We start from the raw sequence: 18,687 nt of genomic DNA, 5'->3' as shown, positions 1-18,687 counted from the left end.
CATCAGCAGTTCTTTCTCAACACTACAGGTAAGCCATGCTGGAACTCATATACGTTGCTCAATTCTGCTGGGCAGCTTTCCTACCATTTGGTAGGTGGACTGAAAGTGTGGTACCTTAGAGTGTGGTGGTGATTGATTCAATTGAGACACTGAAGAGGGAATTAGATTAGCATCTCGAAAGAATGTACAGGGAAAGGTGAATTTCTACTTTGCATGGCAATAGCGATACAATAGGCCAAATGGTCTTCACCTATGCTGTAACCATTCTATTCTACTTCTGGTCTCAGCCCAAAGATTGAATATTAGCCCACATGGAATATCCAGGCTACAGATTTCTGTTGCCATGTTATTATGTGATATCTGCATATGCTTCAGGTATGTAGTTTAAATTGATTACAGATATATAAAACCACAAAAACACATCAGATAACAGAAAAATAGAGAACCTAGCCTATAGAATAACTTACGTAATGGGACCACTCAGTACCAATCCTCAGTCCAACAAACACATCTGTCGCTTATTTAGCGTGTCCAATGTATTCCTGGAAAAGAGTGCTAAACCAAAACTTGGTGAATAAAATCATTTTCCGATGAGAAAACATGTAATAAAGGTAGATTACATTCCTGACCTGTAATTTTTCAATTAAAACTTATTTTTTCTGCATTTGTCAACGTATTTAACATAATTAAGTTCCTACCAAGCAAAGATGCGGACTGATAACTAACAAATAATAACTTATCAAATCACAAAACTCAAATATTAGTTCTAGGATGCTGTGACACCCAAATCACTTGCCAAACTATAGGCACCAAAATTATTTTTCTGTAACAAAGCTCAGAGGGGGTAGAAATTGAACCTCAAGACATCTGATAGAGATGGGATTTCAGGGCTTGGGAACACTGAGATTTTGCTCAAACTTCTATTTCTATGGCAAGCACTTTGAGTGTGGATTTGGGTGGATAAAACTTGTACCCTCTCAAAAATGGCCCCCTAATGTCAGGAGCGACTACATAAGTTGACTTTACCATGAATCCAGGGACGGTATTGAGTGCAGCAACATGCATAATGATGACTGACCAAACGTGTTTCATGACATATGCACAGTAAGTATCTTAAATGGAAAATCAAGGCCATGGTGCTATTCAAGAAAAATCTCTTATTTTAGAAAACTTTTGAGATGATATGAACCTGCCCTAAACACATACCTATGTTTATAAGGATTGATGAGGCTTATTACTGATTCATGAATGTGTTATGCTCCCAGCTGATAACTAATACTGAACATGTCTGATTCCAGAGTGGTACCTGGATTGATAGACCATATGTTTTGTGTTTGCTATTTGTTTACTCTGGTGGTCAATCAACAAACATATTCACAGGAGGTTGTCTATGTACTTTCAATGTAAGGGCAAAATTTGTTACATTAACTGCTGCATTCACTCAATGCTGTCTTCTTTAGTTATTGTCATTTCATGAGACCCCTAAACAAATTGCTAAGACTTATTTACTCCTTGACATGGTTTCCCTAATTTCATACATTTAAAAGCCTTGCAGGATATCTTTCTCTCAGATACTCTCTCTTCCTGGAGCTTTGCTGTGCAGAGGAACCTTGATTATCCAAAGGACATGGACGAGAAGTATTTCGTTCGGTTAACCGAATGCCAGATAATCGAGTACTGAATAATATAGGTTAACCAAGCATCGGGACCTTGCGATCTTGCCGGATAATCCAAAATTCAGATAATTGAACGCCAGATAATTGAGATTCCTCTGAAATTAACTTCTAAACCACACAGGGGCTTCATTTTCCTCTGCTCTGACAGTTCTGGAGACTGCTAAAATGTACTGCTTTTGTTACAGGCCTTTTCTGTCCATATGACCTGCTTTTCTCTGACAGAAACCTCACAGTCATTAACCTTCTGGATAATTCTGTCTCTTTTTCCAAAAGTGAATATTCCAATCCCTCTTTCCATGTTGTTGGGCATTAGCCTATTTTTTCTCTCTCTTGCCATTGTTTTCTAAGCCACTGAATTGCTCACCTCAAAAGGTATTTAAATGTATATAAGTAAGTTCCGAAACAATCGGATGCCACTCTGACAACTCAAAAATGATACTAAAACGATAACTCAAAATGGAAACATTTTGCTCAAAATGTTTTATTGAGTGAGATTTATGACACCCATTTCACTCAGTTCACACCAATTTTTTTCATGCAATCTTCCCTTCTTCACTTCATTAATTATGCAAGTGGACTCTTAGAATCCCTACAGTGTGGAAACAGGCCCTTCAGCCCAACAAGTCCACACAGACCCTCCGAAGAGTCTCTCACCCAAACCCATTACTCTATATTTAGCCCTGACTAATGTGCCTAACTTTCACATTCCTGAACACTATGGGCAATTTAGCATGGCCAATTCACCTAACCTGCACATCTTTGGACTACATGTCTTTGTTGCGTGTCTTACAAAATCTTATGGCAGGAGTGGCAAAAGTTCTCATTACTACCAGGACTTGGTGGCATTGACTTCACAAGCACCATATTTAAGACCCAGCTGTATGTCATTTTAGACACTGCCAACCAGAAACTGCCCTTCTCTCTGTGCTGCTTGGCCATTATCACCATGGCCATGGCTTTGAAAGGAAAGTTCACCCCACTTCACATATTTTTCCAGCACCACACTCTCGACAGTATTCCATCACACTCCTGATTTGGTGGACAGTTTTTTGCAGAGTGAGGGAAAGAGTTACTAGCCACTGTATTACTATCGAGGAGAAAGTGAGGTCTGCAGATGCTGGAGATCAGAGCTGAAAATGTGTTGCTGGAAAAGCACAGCAGGTCAGGCAGCATCCAAGGAACAGGAGATTCAACGTTTCGGGCACAAGCCCTTTCCTGAAGAAGGGCTTGTGCCCAAAACGTCGAATCTTCTGTTCCTTGGATGCTGCCTGACCTGCTGCGCTTTTCCAGCAACACATTTTCAGCACTGTATTTCTATCCTCTGACATGCTCTTGTAGCCATTGTGTTTATGTAGCAAGTCCAGTTGTGTTTTGCATCATTAGTAACCTTCAGGATGTTGATAGTGGGGAGTTAGTGATGGTAACACTATTGAATGCCAAAGGATGATGGTTAGATTTTTTCTTACTGGAGATGATCATTGTCTGACATTTGTGTGACATGAATATTACTTATCACTCATCAGCTCAAGCCTGGATATTGTCCAGATCATCTTGTTTTTGAACATGGACTGCTTCAGCATCTGAGGAGTCATGGATTATGCTGAATGTTGCACAATCATCAGCAAACACCCCCACTTCTAGCCTTATGATGGAAGGAAGGTCATTGATGCCAAAAATGGTTGGGCATAGAACATTTCCCTGAGGATGTCTTACAGAAATGTCCTGGAGCTGAGATGACTGACCTCCAACAACCACAATCATCTTCCTATGTATCTTCCTATGACTCCAACCAGCAGAGAGTTTGTCCCCGATTCTCATTGCTTCCAGGTTTGCTAGGGCTCTTTAATGCCACACCCAGTCAAATGTGACCTTGATGTCAAGGGCTGTTACTTTCACCTCACCTCTGGAATTCAGCTCTTTTGTCCAGGTTTGAACCAAGACTGTAATGAGGTCAGGAGCTGAGTGGCCCTGGCAGAACCCAAACTGGGTGCCACTGAGCAAGTTATTGCTGAGCATGTGCTGCTTGAGAGCACTATTTATGACTCCTTGCATCAATTTACTGATGATCAATAGTAGACTGGTGGGGCATTGAATTTGTCCTGCTTTTTGTGCATAAGACTTACCAGGACAATTTTCCACATTGTCAGGTAGATGCTAGTGTTGTAACAATGATTGAAGGAGCTTGGCTAGAGGACCGGCTAATATTGAAGCACAAATATTCAGTACTGTTGCCAGAATTTGTCAGGGTCTATAGTCTTTGCAGTATCCAGTGTCTCCAAACGTTTTGTGATATCATGTGAAGTGAATTGAATTGGCTGAAGACTTGAAATCCTTGATGCTGGGAATCATTGGAGGAGACTGAAGGGCTCCAGACGAAGGACTTTTGCCCAAAATGTCGATTTTCCTACTCCTCGGATGCTGCCTGACCTGCTGTGCTTGTCCAGCACCATTCTAATCTAGATTCTGAATGATGTATATTCCTGGTTGTACCTGACCTCCGGGAGTGATCGTGGTGCAATCCTGGAGTGCAAGGTCACAGATTCCCAGATTTTGGTATGGTGAAGTGTCTTAGTGATTGTAGCCAAACCCCAGACTGGAATTGGATCAGCTGCTTGACTGACTGTAATGTTACCTCCTGACTGACTGCAGTTCTCCTTGACCCCAATAAGGACAGACGCCAACCTTGATTTTTGGGTTCAGCCTTGAAAACTGCTGGCATATGTTGTAGGTATAACCTTGACATAGCACGATACCTTTCACTCATATATCTACCTCCTTGACTACTTAGTTTGTCCCACTGTCACAAGATGCCTGTCTCTTCCACTGCACTAAGACAACAGTATGAAACAGATAGAGACTGGCAGACTCTTAGGTAGGTGCAAAATGATAGCATTAAGAAAGCAAGCAAAAAGCATAAGATGCATCCTGAGTAGTTGCACGAGATGAAATTATACATGTTAAATAGCAATGGATAGCAGTTCAAGATTTGTATCTTGAAGGAACATGCACATTATATTGCACCTCATCCTGGTTAGTGCTGCCTATCTGGAACCTATATATGTCTCCACAGCTCTGGTTTAATGAAGCAGCTGAACAGTAAAAGCAAGAAATAGAGAAACATTGGCTTGAAAATACTCAAAAGTTTAACTTTAACTTAACCCACCAGACTTCAATAAAAAACAAAGTCGAGCAGTGTGTAAAACTGAATCCCAATCTATTAATATCAACTTCCCATCGAGTGCCTGGGGTTAATATTACCCCATTCAATTCTGTTGCTTTGACAGTTTGTAAAGTACCATGCAGTAATCATATCAAAACGTAGAGCAGATATTTTTGTCTGACTAATTTTTTTACAATCTAGGAATCCAGAGGCACACAAGTTTATTTTTGTGTGATGACTTTGTGCACATCCTGAACACACAACACACAGTTTTAACAACTTCCCACAAGCAACATTAGGAAAAACTTAAATGAGGAAATTGAGTTTAATAAATTGAAGTCAGAAAATTGAAGTGCCCTGGGGGAAGAAGGCTGACGGAAAAATCATGGCAGCAGTCATCTTTCCTAATGGGAATCATTCGTAGAAACTATATCCTGTTGTCAATTTAAATTTCTAGATTGCCACATGCAATGTAATTAGTGGATTGGAATCATGAGGGATATTACTGAAATCAGTCCTGGACTTGGTTGGCCATTGAGCACTATCATGCCATTTACATATTTTACATAGTCCATAAATTTGTAGTGGAAAATAAAATCTAATTGACTTTGTGTTCATTTAAAAACAGCTTTTTCATTATATCAACAGACATCATGAGACAAAACGTAGCAGCGTGGAAATTGGGTAAAGCAAAAGATGTACTGCAGTGAAATCAGTGGAAACCACAAAAATAGAACTGAAAGGCTTGGTAGTATTTTGTCTTTTTTTTAATCAGGAAAGATATCAGACGCAATTTATTTACTGATATTATCACTATTATGGAAAACATTGAATCTCTAGCTGAATTCAAAAGAAATTGACTAAACCATTCTATACGAAGTTGCTGGTAATTTCTCATTTTCCAGTTGGTTTATAAAGACCAATAAAATGAATGGCATGGTTATTGAAAGTTCAGAAAATTTCAATTTATATCTGAAATTTTTTTTAATCTGTCTCTCTCGGGAACAAAACAAACTGGTAGATGGAAGAGTGCAGGTAATGCCAGGGTATTCCATTTGGTTTTGATGCAAGAATGCATTATTTTGAATCAAATGTACATGAATCAGACGATGAAGTCTGTCAGGAGCTTCAAAGGAATTCAGACAGATGTTGTTTAGGTTGCATATGTCTCCTTGGGGAATTAGACAATTTTTTTTCTTTTAAAAAGGTGGAATAACCTTTTTTTTAAAGAAATGTTTAAGGTTTGCCAAGCATAGTATGTGAAGCCAAGAATGGGACTGGGAGTTTAAAAATAAAATTTAAACCATTTTGAGTTATACAGTGACGACAGATCTAAAGTATGTAATAGAATAGGTTTTGCTTTGGTTGGTACCATTTATAAAAGCAATAGCAAAATGTTCCCAACTTAATTCATCAAATAACTTTCACTGTATGTCAAGCTTAAATTTTTTGACTACAATTCAAATGTACAGCTAGGGCAAGCAAAATTCTTGCTATACTATATCTGTTTTAACACTTTTAATACCTCAAAATGTCAAATAGTTAAAGAAGGAGATAGGGTATTAACTTGACCTTGATAGGTTAGCCTTCCCCAAAGGAATCAAGTAGTTATATTAACTTAAAGAAAATAACTCTGTAATTTCTTAACAAATATTGTGCATAATTGACAGAAAGGAGAGATTTTCCTTTAACTAGAAAAATCCAGATCTTCTCCATGAAAATATAATCACACATTTCAAGGAAATATGTTGTACAAATGCTGCATTTGTTACAAAAGGATTTATTTAATAATTGTCTATTAAAAAGATGCATTTCAGTTTTAGTCGATTTGAGAAAATTGCTCTATAGAAGTTGGTATTCTTTATATTGAGTGCACAGTTCAAAATCTGATCTTTTGCCTGTGGACAACTGTAGGATTGCTGGAGGGCATGTAGCCACTGACTCACAGCAGATTCTTTTCATAGGTGAACAAATGGTTTTTGTTGTCACTTCATGGGTGTATAAAGGATCCATCATCAAATACATGAAACAATCATAGTATTTCTGGGTACTTCAAACTACCACGCCACCCACCATTTCAAATACATTTTGATTTGATTACTTTATCCTCAAAATAAATTAAGGAAAATTCCTGATTTCAATTGACCCGCAATTGGCAATGATAGTACATAGTTAGAATTAGATAATGCTAAGGCATTATGCTCTCAGACAGACTATAAAGTTATGCTGACATGCCAGCTGCTGCCCTCAATGAAAAGCACATTAACCCTTAACCCTCAGTGAAAATAGCAGGTCATACATTGCAATGTCGAGAAACACTAGTGTTGCAATTCCATTTGTAAGCAGAATTGAGTTCCTTTACTCCTCTACTTTTTACTTTAACAAGAATATACATTTCATCAAAAAACTCTTTATTATGCCTATTCTGACTTATTTTTAAAAGTTTTAAGCTGTAACTCACCTTTATTCTTCTGCCTCGTCATTACAAACAGTGCATCTAAGTGGAAATGCAGCCTAAAAGCTGGAGTTGTTCTGCAGTGACCAGACGCACACTAGTCATGCTCTAATTAAATGACGGAACAGTCTTGAGAGGCAAAATTGCCTACCCCCATTCCTACGTTTCCTCCTGTGTTTCTGTTAAAAAAATTCAACTTTTGCCTGCTAGATTTTATTACTGCTGTCAATACATAGGAACCTCCCACAAAAACACCCCATCTTTGGTTTTTGGAAAACACCCCAACTTGACTCCTTAAGAGTTAAGTAAATGAGTAGATGAGTAGGATTTTTCTTACTGAAAGATCGGGCCCCTTAACACTTGAAATTACAAGCAAATGCAGCAATGGGCAATGGATTTGTTTGCAGCCACACTTTTATTGCCTCAATTAGGCCAAGCAACAACAAACTTAATTAGTCCTGCTCAAATTTATTGTAAAAAGCCAGACTTATTTGTTCCACAGAAAGTTTGGAGCTGAAACATTTTGGTTCACTTCAGAAAAATTCTGATTGTGTTAAATTTCAACCAGGTGAGACCACTTGTGGCCAAAAGACATGAAATGAATTCTGTACTTCTAATGGTTTCACTAAAAGTAGTTTATTATTTTAATCCAAAGATTTAGGACACAGAAAATGTTCAAACCTGGGGGACAAAACACATTTGGAATTTTCTATTTTAAAGTGATTTTAATTGTACCTTTAACATGATTTTGATTTTTGTATGTTAAGTTTGACGTGACACCAGTATAAAAATAGTTGAATCGGTAACCAACTCCTGAGTGTGTTTTCCCTTTCCCTTGTAGACATTTCTAACTTACTTATTCAGAAATATTGCTACACATTTCCAGAGTCAGTAGGATTTAAACACAGGTCTCCTAGCTCAGAGATAGGTGAGAGCCCCCTGCCTTTGCCTTGTATTCCTAGCACCATACAGCATCACCCAGAGAGAGATTAGTTGACAAACAGACCTGCCATACTCAGACCAAACACATTGTCACCACATAAGTGGATTACAAGAACATCACTAACCTCGCCCATCAATTCCTGACGGGTAAAACCAAGTCACAGCATAATGTCTCACCAAGATAAAACTTAGATTGTTAACTGGCACTGATATACAGAAGAGTTTGGGCGTCCTTTTATTCTATGGTGTAGTACACTGATGTTCCAACATACTGTCCCATTATGCTTCCTGATATAATTTCCTTCGCTCTCCTGTTGGCACAGTGCTCAAACCCATGGGTTTAAAGAAGGGTTCACCCTGCAAGTAATCATTCTATTTATACCCTAATATGGGGTATTAATGGGTCTCTTGTAATGCAGTGATAGTATCCCTACTGAGTTAATATAAAGCCTGGGTTTAAGTCCCACATATTCTAGAGGTGTGAAACAGCATTGTTGATCTGGTTGATGAGAGAAATTCTAACAAATGTGCAAAGTAAGAAAATCAATATTTGCTTCCATAAAACTGATATATTTCATTTTGTTTAGTGCTTCACATGAATTAAATAGAATATAATTCAAAAATGTTCACAAATGATCAAAAAGAATTAACTCTCTTGGTAGCACAGAGGGTTTATTCATTTCATAGTTGAGCCAGAAATTCAATCTCCAAAATCTCCTGGGTTAGTTGATTACAGATGAAGTAGCAATTGGATCCTACAATCAACCTTAATTATACTATTTTAAAGGAGAGAATATTTTGCTGTGGTTCCCGTTCTGAAATATTATGGTGTAATTCTTTCAGGAACATGTATGTCAAAAGTAGGATTTTACATTGTTTTCTTTTTACAGCATGCCCTTTGTTTTAAAGTTTATTGTACTAAGTATTGATTAATCTGCAATCTTAGATTATTTCTGTGATTTAGATGTAATTTTATTCAGACCAGAACAGCAATGATAGAATTTCACAAAACTTATGAGTAATAATCAAAGTATAACTGTAAGATAACAGAGGATTAAATGTATGATTTTTGTTATTACGTTAAAATCAGCATCTGTACAATATTTTCAGCAGTACATTAGCCTTCCTATTTTATTATTTTTAATATTTTATTTAAACTTTGAACAGATAGGCATTTTTGTGGTTTACCTCTACCAACCTTTTAAATAGTGGGGTTACATTAGCTATCCTCCAATTTGAAAGAACCATTCTAGAGTCTAAAGAATCTTGGAAGATGAGCACCAATGCATCCATAAATTTCCAGTTCCATTTCCTTAAGCATTCTGGGAAGTAAATTATCAGGCCCTAGGGATTTATCAGTCTTCAATCTCATCAATTTCTCCAGCATCATTGCACTAGTAGTGTAGAATTGCCTCATTTTCAACCTCTCACTAAACCACCATTTCCGATATATTATTTGCCCTCATAGACTCAAAGAGATGTACAGCACAGGAAGAAGCCCTTCAGTTCAACTCACCCATGCTGACCAGATATCCTAAATTAATCTAGTCCCCTTTGCCAGCATTTGGCCCACATCCCTCTAAACCCTTCCTATTCATATACCCATCCAAATGCTTTTCTTCGTGAAGACAGAAGTACAGTATGAATTTATTTCATCAGCCATTTCTTTGGTACAAATTTAAATTATAATTATACTTTTTTTGTAAATTATTATTATTTATCATTATAAATTCTCCCATTTCTGACTGTAAAGAACTTACATTAGTTTTCAATAATCTTTATCTATTTACTTACCTACATATAAATTCCGACTGCCAGTTCTTACGTTCCCCACAAGCTAACTCTCATAGCCTTAGTCCTTCTTTGCTGACTTCTAAACCATTCCTAATCCTCAGGTCTATTTGTTAATTTGTATGCTTCTTTTTGCATCCAGTTCTATCTCTAGCTTCCCTCATAACCCATGATTTGGCTACTTTTCTCTTGACACTATTGTGTCAAACAGGAATAAACCATTTTTGATCACCCATTTGCTCTTTGACTGTTTGCAATTGCCTATCCATTGTCATTCCTTTCAGTAACATTTCCCAATCCATCACAGTCAGCTCAAGCCTTTGTGGTTTCCTGTATTAAGATTCAGAACTCTAGTCTCAGAATCAAATATCTCACTCTGAATCTTGATAAAGAATTCTATCATATTATGATTGGTCATTCCCAAGAGGTCTCTCACAACTACATTACCAATTATTCCTTTCCCATGGCATAATAGCCCATCTAAGATAGCCTGTTCTTTAGTTGGTTCCTCAACATATTAGTTCAGAAAACCATCTTGTACACGCTCTAGAAATTCCTCCTCTATAATGTTATGACTAATTTGATTCATCCAATCTATATACAGATTAAAGTCATCCATAAGACATAGGAGCAGAAATTAGACCATTCAGCCCATTGAGTCTGCTCTGCCATTCAATCATGAGTGATAATTCACTCAACCCATTTCTCCTGCTTTCTCTCCATAAACCTTGATCCTCTTGATACAGAATTACTTCTCTATCTCAGTCTTAAATATACTCAATGACCTGGCCTCCACAGCCTTCTGTGACAATGAATTCCATTGATTCACCACTCTCTGGCTGAAGAAGTTTCTCCCTATCTCCGTTCTAAAAAGTCTTCCCTTTACTCCACGGCTGTGCCCTCGGGTCCTAGTCTCTCCTACCAATAGAAACGTCTTCCCAACATCTACTCTGTCCAGGCCATTTAGTATTCTGTATGTTTCAGTTAGATCCCACCTTATCCTTCTCAACTCCATCAAGTATAAACTCAGAATATTCAAACGTTCCTCATATGTTAAGCTTTTCATTCCTGGGACCATTCTTATGAATCTCCTCTAAACATGCTCCAGGGCCAGTACATCCTTCCTGAGATATGGGGCCCAAAACTGCACATAATACTCCAAATGTGGTCTGACCAGAGCCTGATAGAGTCTCAGAAGTACATCCTTGCTTTTATATTGAAGTTTTCTCAAAATAAATGCCATCATTACATTTGGCTTCCTAACTACTGACTCAAACTGCAAATTTACTTTGATTGAATACTGGATCAGAACTCCCAAATCTCTTTGCAGCTCAGACTTCTGAATTTTCTCCCCATTTATGAAATAATCTATGCCTCTATTCTTCCTGCAAAAGTGCATGACTCACACTTTCCCTGTTGTTTGGGCGGCACGGTGGCACAGTGGTTAGCAGTGATGGCTCACAGCACCAGCGACCTGGGTTCAATTCCCGCCTCAGGCGACTGACTGTGTGGAGTTTGCACGTTCTCCCCGTGTCTGCGTGGGTTTCCTCCGGGTGCTCCGGTTTCCTCGCACAGTCCAAAGATGTGCAGGTCAGGTGAATTGGCCATGATAAATTGCCCGTAGTGTTAGGTAAGGGGTATATGTAGGGTATGGGTGGGTTGCGCTTCGGCGGGTCGGTGTGGACTTGTTGGGCCGAAGGGCCTGTTTCCACACTATAAGTAATCTAATCTATTCCCCATCTGCCACTTCTTTGCTCACTCTTTTAACTTGTCCAAATCCTTCTACAGCCTCCCCCCTGTTCAATACTACCTGTAGCTATAACTGTCTTTGTATCATCTATAAAGGTAGCCAGGATGCCCTCAGTTCCTTCACCTAGATTGTTAATGTTCCTTCACCACATGTATCTCTGATTTCCCATTTAATGCCATACCCAACATCACCACAAATGTTTTTGCCTCTTGGTATTTCTCAACTCTACCAACACAAATTCTGCATTGTCTGAGCTAACATCTATCCTCCATATTGTGTTTACATCCTCTTTAACCAATAATGCAAATCTATAACTTTTTTCTTTGTGTCTGTCCTTCCTAAATACTGAATAACCCCAGATGTTCAGTTCCCAACCCTGGTCACCCTGCAGCTGTGTCTTTGTAATCCTATCTATGTCATGCCTGTTGACATCTATTTGCATAATTAATTCATCCACTTTACTTTGAATTCTCCATATGATCAGGCACAAAGCCTTAAGGTTTGTCTTTCTAACACTGCTTGTCCAATTCCCATTATTTTTCACAGTGACATTGTTTGATTCTGGTCTTTGATTCCTCTGCCTATCACTTCTCTTAATTCATTTTCTGTTCTTTGTTCTTGTCCTTGATTCCTCTTCCTCTGACTTCTTACAGAGCTTCCTAATGCCCTGTCAGTTTAGTTTAAACCCACTCTAACCACTAGTGCAAATACTCCCCCAAGACATCAGTTCCAGTCCTGTCTAGGAGTATCTATCCAGTTTGTACAGGTACCACTTCTCCAGAACCAGTCTCAATTCCCCAGGAATCTGAAACCTTCCCCCTTGAACAAGCTTTATAGCCATGTATTCATTCTAATATATCCTGCTATTTCTACTTTGACTAGGACATCTTGAGATCACTACCTTTGAAGTCCTACTTTTCCAATTACTTCCTAATTCCATATATTGTGCTTTTCTGACCTCATTTTGTTTAACCAACACTATTTGTACCAATGTCTTGTAGCTGCTCTGAGACATTCTGACTAGTACCTCAATACTATCTAAAGCAGTATATCTTATTTTCAAAGAATGGCCAAATGGGATACCTGCATTGCCTACCCAGTCCTCTTACTCTGGCTGCTTGTGGAGTCTTAGCCTGTGATATGACCACCTCCCTACTCATGCTATCCATGATTCTGTCAGCTTCCCAGATGTCCCATAGTGTACCCAGTCATTGCTCTTGTTCTGTAACCTGGAATTCCAGAAACAGCAGCTGGAGACACTTCCTGTACACAGGCTGGTCCCAGGTAATGGAAATGTTCCAGATTTCCCACACAGAGGAGGAAGAACACACCACAGCATGGAACTCTCCTGCCACGACTTACCTCTAAAATTAAACCTTTTGGGAAATTATTCATATCAAATAATATCAATTTCTCTTGGGCCCTTCTTTCAGGGTTCAGAATACAGCTCTTGGAAGCTATGAATCACAAAAAGACTTTACAAACTATAAGTGATAGAAGTAAATATTTACCTGACCTTACCTATTACTTACCAAACATGTCTCTCCCTTGGAACCTCTACTCCTGTAAGAAATGTTGAGATTTTTGGCAAAATCCAATGAGATGCACGTCAACATCAGGAGCAACTCACTTTATCTTTAATGCATATCTGAGCAGTGACGTAGGTTTCTTACGCAGCAGTAGCAAGCTGCCAACGAAAGGGGATAATTGCTCGTTAAACATCTTATTAATGCCACAACTAACCTCATTAATATTCCACCTGCTCTCAGACCAAACACACCAAACAGTCTGAACATCAAGAATTCATGATATGGAGGTCAGAGCGAGTGCCTGGCAACATCAGTTCGCCACTAGCTGCCTCCATGCTGCTCATCACCAAAACGCATCTCACAACATGCCCCAAGGGCATCAGCCATACAAATCTCTTGTTCATAGAAACTGGCATCTGACATTTGCCAACACCTCACGATCGTCATCACTGCAATCCACAGACAGTCCATTCAGAAAGCATAGAGCGGCATTGCAAGATGCAGTGGCAACTGGTACTGAAAGTCTTCTACAAGGGTACTGTGCACAGTGATAGACAGCCAGGTCACAGACTGCACCAGACTTTACCTAAGGGCTCCCCACTCACTGGCGTAGCACTCACTCACTTAGTGCCTACCTGCATGCTTGCAGCATCCATGCCTTCCCGTGCAGTGTCTTGCCTGGTAACACCCAATGACATTTCAACTTGAGCCAAAGGCTATCAAGTCTGTAGTATTGATGTGTTCTTCTGTACAGATATACAGACTGCTTTTCATACAGATCCGTATGAGAGGTGGGAGGCATCTTGCTATGGGCCACACTCAGTTATATGCCCGCATATGCCAGCTTGCTCCACAGCAAATACACTGCATTGTTCAATCAAATGAGCATGTGGATTAGTGAGGGGCAGTCCTCATGAAGGGGCTGCTGTCAGTCAGAACATCCCAGTATTGTCTGGCACAGACACAATGCACACACAGTCCAAGAGCTTGGCCACGGTCATTTATATGTTTGGGTCAGTCATGGTTGGGGGATTTGCCTGACTACATTCTGGGTGCAGGCAATGTTTAATCCTGTCGAGCCATGACAAACATTCATGTGAATTACATTTGTCAGTCAAGGAGCTGCAAAGACAGAGGTCAGGGGTCTGATCAGTTATGTCGAAGGACTGCTTATCAAATTCAGTCAGACTTCTGAGGCAGATACTGTCCATAGATCACTGTAGAAGATGCAAGGTGGGCTCTAATGGTGAGGGACATCAATCATCAACATAAAGGGTAGGAAATTAGGGTTAGGAGGAGAAAGCAGAAACACTTTTATGAGTGAGAACAAGGCCAGTGACAGGAAGAAATGCAAGGTCAATAGGGAGATGGGATCAGTGGAACAGCATTAGAGTTCTTTGTAGATTATGAGAGGGGAGGTTTATTGGCAGTGAGCAGCACCATGGCCACAACATGGGAGAGCATAGAAGAGCAGTCATTGATTTCAGAGAGGACAGTGGAAAACAAGTTCAATGGAGTGGGTCTCCACAAGGTGGTGGTGGGGGGAGGGGAGGTGGGTATGCAGTTGGAATAGGCTTATGGAGCAGTGTGAGGCAGAAGGGGTCACAGAAACTCTGAGGGGGGTACACCTGGCAACCATCTACTGGCATCCGAAGCTGACAGTGTCCACGATGATCTGCTTTTCCTGCCATCACTTGCTGTTCTCTAGTTGCAAACTGAAAGTGGAAAATGGCTGGGACAATGCCCAGGTTGATGGAATCAGTATCACTTTGACGGGTGGGCACATCTGTTGGACATTGAAGGGCAAATGTAGAAAGCATCCATTTGCAAAATCCAGCTATATTTCATTTATAATTACAGTATTTCTTTGTTCTTATGCAATATCTGCAGAATGAATATGCTTCAGCTTCAAAGACTGCACCATGCTATCAGTGCCTACAATTCTAGCACTGGCATCTCAGAGATGCTGAAGTTGATGGTAATGATTTAAAGTGAGATAAATGCTGACCAAAGGTGTTCCATCATTTGTGAAACTTCCAAGCATGTTGTGGCAGGAGGGATATATCACCTTATCATGCCATGTAAATATGATGATGGAATGATAATATAAGTATATTACTGAGTCAAATGGTAGCTTTCAAGGTTGATGCCACAATTGGCAGTCCCTTTTTGATGTAACATAGGTCAAGTTGGTGCACATGCTAACCCAGGGGCGTGGTGGAACTGAAGATCAAGTCCTGCTAACTTGCAGCAGTCTGGGGGGTGCTTTCCAGTTCAGACAGAGTGTGCTGCATCATGCTGGTTTGCCATGCTCTGCACCATCAGAACAAACAATGAGGCGATGTGGTAAATGCTGAGGGACTGTGGAAATTGAGGCAGTCATCCAGGAGAAGGACAAACACATCGAGCCAAAGAAGCTCTCCTTGTTGATGACAGAGCCCAGCTGTGTTGGGAGTACAAGCCAGACAGGACCCAATTGATTCCCAGTTCCAGTAGATTACTATTGGGTGTAGAAGACATTCACGGACTGTCATTGGTGAAGGTGCCAGCATTTAATTGGCATTGATGGGGCAAATTGCAGCCTTTATTGGTTTTGTTTGTATTCCCTACGGTTGGTTGTAATTCAAAGCTCATGTTTGGAATGGTCCGATTGTTTATCTGTATGTGATATTCCCAGTTGGACAATGACAAGCTGTGGCTATCCAGTGAGCATCATGGACAGAGTAGCAGTGAGTTATTCTGGGAACAATATCTGCGTAAAATGGGGATAACATAGAATGTAAGCAATGCCTAAGAGGTGGAGAATTTATTTAACGAGACACGTTTGGTTAGATACGCCAACAAATTTCACTAGGTGTCATTGTGTGAATCCTTACAAAAACATTGATGCTACTCACCAAAAAAGTGCAAGATTCAGTGCAATGCATGATCTATCAATTACAGTATTCCTTAGTATCAACCTGACTGACCAGTTGCAACCATACTAGTATGAATAGGCAATGGAAATCACTGCCAAAATAATTTTTGCAACAGTCAACATTAAAACAAAACTTGGATATGAGCCATAATGTAAAAAAAACTCATTTTTAAAAAAAAATAAATCATTATTTTTTTTAACTGCAATTTAGTTTTAACTGTAATTATAACTGTTACAGTTTTACTCAAATTACTCTTAAATCATTTTTGGCTGCTGTGACACAGATTAAATCTAAGTCTTTTTTTGTCACAGCCTCAAGATGTGTCTTCATACAATTGCAAACAGAAAACTGGCCTTTTAGATTTGTTGCACTGAATGACCTGTTACTCCATTGTAAATTCTGTATAACTGATTTTTCTCAGCATTGAGCATGGTGTTACAATAATTATGCCACTGCACTAGTAATCAAGTGGACTAGATCGATGATCTGGAACCATGAGTTCAAATCCCCCCACAGCAGCAAGAGAATTCAGTTCAGTTAATTTCATATATCTGGAACAAAAAGCCATAAAATAGTGTCCATGAAATGATTGAATTATTGTTAAAGCCATCTGATTTACAAGTGTGTTTAGAGACGGAAATTTGCTGTTCGTGTGTAGTCAAGTGAATATGTGACTCCAAATCACCTAGAGCAATGCAATCAATTCCCAAAACACCCAGAAAGTCACTCATTTGTACCCAACTGTTATGAAAATCTGTAAGAATGAAACTGGACAGACCACCTAGCAACCACCAGGACACCAAATTCACAACAAAGGCACTCACATTCCATGCTGCACACAGCCATAGAGTCATAGAATTATACAGCATGGAAACAGACCCTTTGGTCCAACCAGTCCATGTCGAACATAAACCCAAACTAAACTAGTCCCACTTGCCTGGTGTTCCGGCCATATCCCTCTAAGCCCTTCTTATTCATGTATCTATCCAAATGTCTTTTAAATACTGTAATTGTACACACATCCACCACTCCCTCAGGAAGTTCATTCCACATGAAAACCACCCTCTGTTCAGGGGATTTGCAGCAAAAGTTGAACAGATGGCCCAACAGGCAACCGAAGGAACAACCGGGCAGTCACACTGACCAAGCCATAGCTTATAGCAAATATCTCAGACTTATCCATCATCATCCCTGTGAATGTGGACTTGTGGAATTAAAAAGTGTGCCATTCACATGGATATCTGAACAGACAGAAATGTAGCAAAGTTATTGTTGCATCCCCATTCTCCCCTTGCATTTCAGGATGGACCCTGAGGGATAGGTACTACCCATTGCAGACCCAGTTACTATAAGGAGCACTCATACTGCAGCTAAGATGAGGTGCAACACCAGTCATGGGCCTATCCAATGAAATATCCAAGAGGCCAATAGACTATTAAAGATTAAATTTAGTAGTCTAGGTCAATGTGGTGGAACCCTTTAGTATGGCATAGCAAGAGTGTTGGCCAAAGGGGTCTGGGACATTTCCTATAAAATCTGACTTAGCAGATGTGACTGTCAGATTGGTCATGGTGACAGTCTTCACACTCTGAACTTTCAAGCACTAGAAAGGCAGGATGCCTTCAATAATAAAGAAACAGGCAGTCACACCTGGGAGATTAAGTAATTCACATTCAGCTAGTGATCAGGCACATCACAGTGTGACTGTAAGTGAGGCAGCTAAGGGGAACTTGAGTTCAGGAGTGGAGGAGCCTCAGCCCTTGACCTTGTCCAACAGGTATGGGATTCTTGCTCCCTGTACGGATGAGGAAAAGGGCTCTAGACAGGATGAGCCAGCTGACCACGGCACCATGGTGCAGAAGGCCATTCAAGAGGGGGGAGCAAATAGACAAGTAGTGGTTATAGGGGTTTCTATAATTAGGGGGACAGATAGTATCCTTTGCAAGCCGGATCGGGAGTCTTGCATGGTGTGTTGCCTGCCCGGTGCCAGGGTGTGGGATATCTACGACCGGCTGGAAAGGATATTGGAGCGGGAGGGGGAGGATCTAGTTGTTGTGGTCCACGTTGATACTAACAACATAGGCAAGACAAGAGTGGAGGACCTGTTTGGGGATTACAAAGCACTAGGAAGGAAATTGAAGAACAGGTCCTCAAAGGTCATAATCTCCGGATTACTGCCCAAGCCACGTCCCAATTGGCATAGGGATAAGAAAATTAGGCAAATAAACACGTGGCTAAGGGATTGGTGTGGGAAAGAGGGATTCCATTTCATGGGGCATTGGCATCAGTTTTGGAACGGGGGGATCTGTACCGTTGGGACGGTCTCCACCTGAACTGATCAGGTACCAATGTTCCAGCGAAGAAGATAAATAGGGTGGTCAGTAGGACTTTAAATTTCTGAGTTGGGGGGAAGGGAAAGTGAAAGCGACAAGGAGTATGGAGTAAAATGGAAAGATAAGCAACAGG

General features: G+C 40.0%; 1 protein-coding gene across 5 annotated transcripts in view; it reads right to left on the bottom strand.

Annotated features, from left to right (window-relative positions):
* LOC132813916 (coiled-coil domain-containing protein 102A-like) overlaps positions 1–18,687 on the bottom strand; it is a 615,752-nt gene that overhangs the window by 578,715 nt on the left and 18,350 nt on the right. For 2 of the 5 annotated variants that reach the window (XM_060823305.1, XM_060823317.1), the window contains exons 1-2: positions 7,298–7,326; positions 468–555 (exon numbers count right to left, since the gene is read on the bottom strand). The exons of 1 other annotated variant lie outside the window; for it this stretch is intronic. The gene's annotated coding sequence lies outside the window, so the exon portion shown is untranslated. Of the gene's footprint in view, positions 1–467; positions 556–7,297; positions 7,435–18,687 lie in introns of those variants that run through there. 2 more of the 5 variants (XM_060823308.1, XM_060823316.1) reach the window with 1 other exon arrangement.

The sequence above is a fragment of the Hemiscyllium ocellatum genome, chromosome 4 (assembly GCF_020745735.1).
Source record: "Hemiscyllium ocellatum isolate sHemOce1 chromosome 4, sHemOce1.pat.X.cur, whole genome shotgun sequence".
NCBI lineage: Eukaryota > Metazoa > Chordata > Chondrichthyes > Orectolobiformes > Hemiscylliidae > Hemiscyllium > Hemiscyllium ocellatum.
This window is presented reverse-complemented; position numbering and strand designations above follow the sequence as displayed.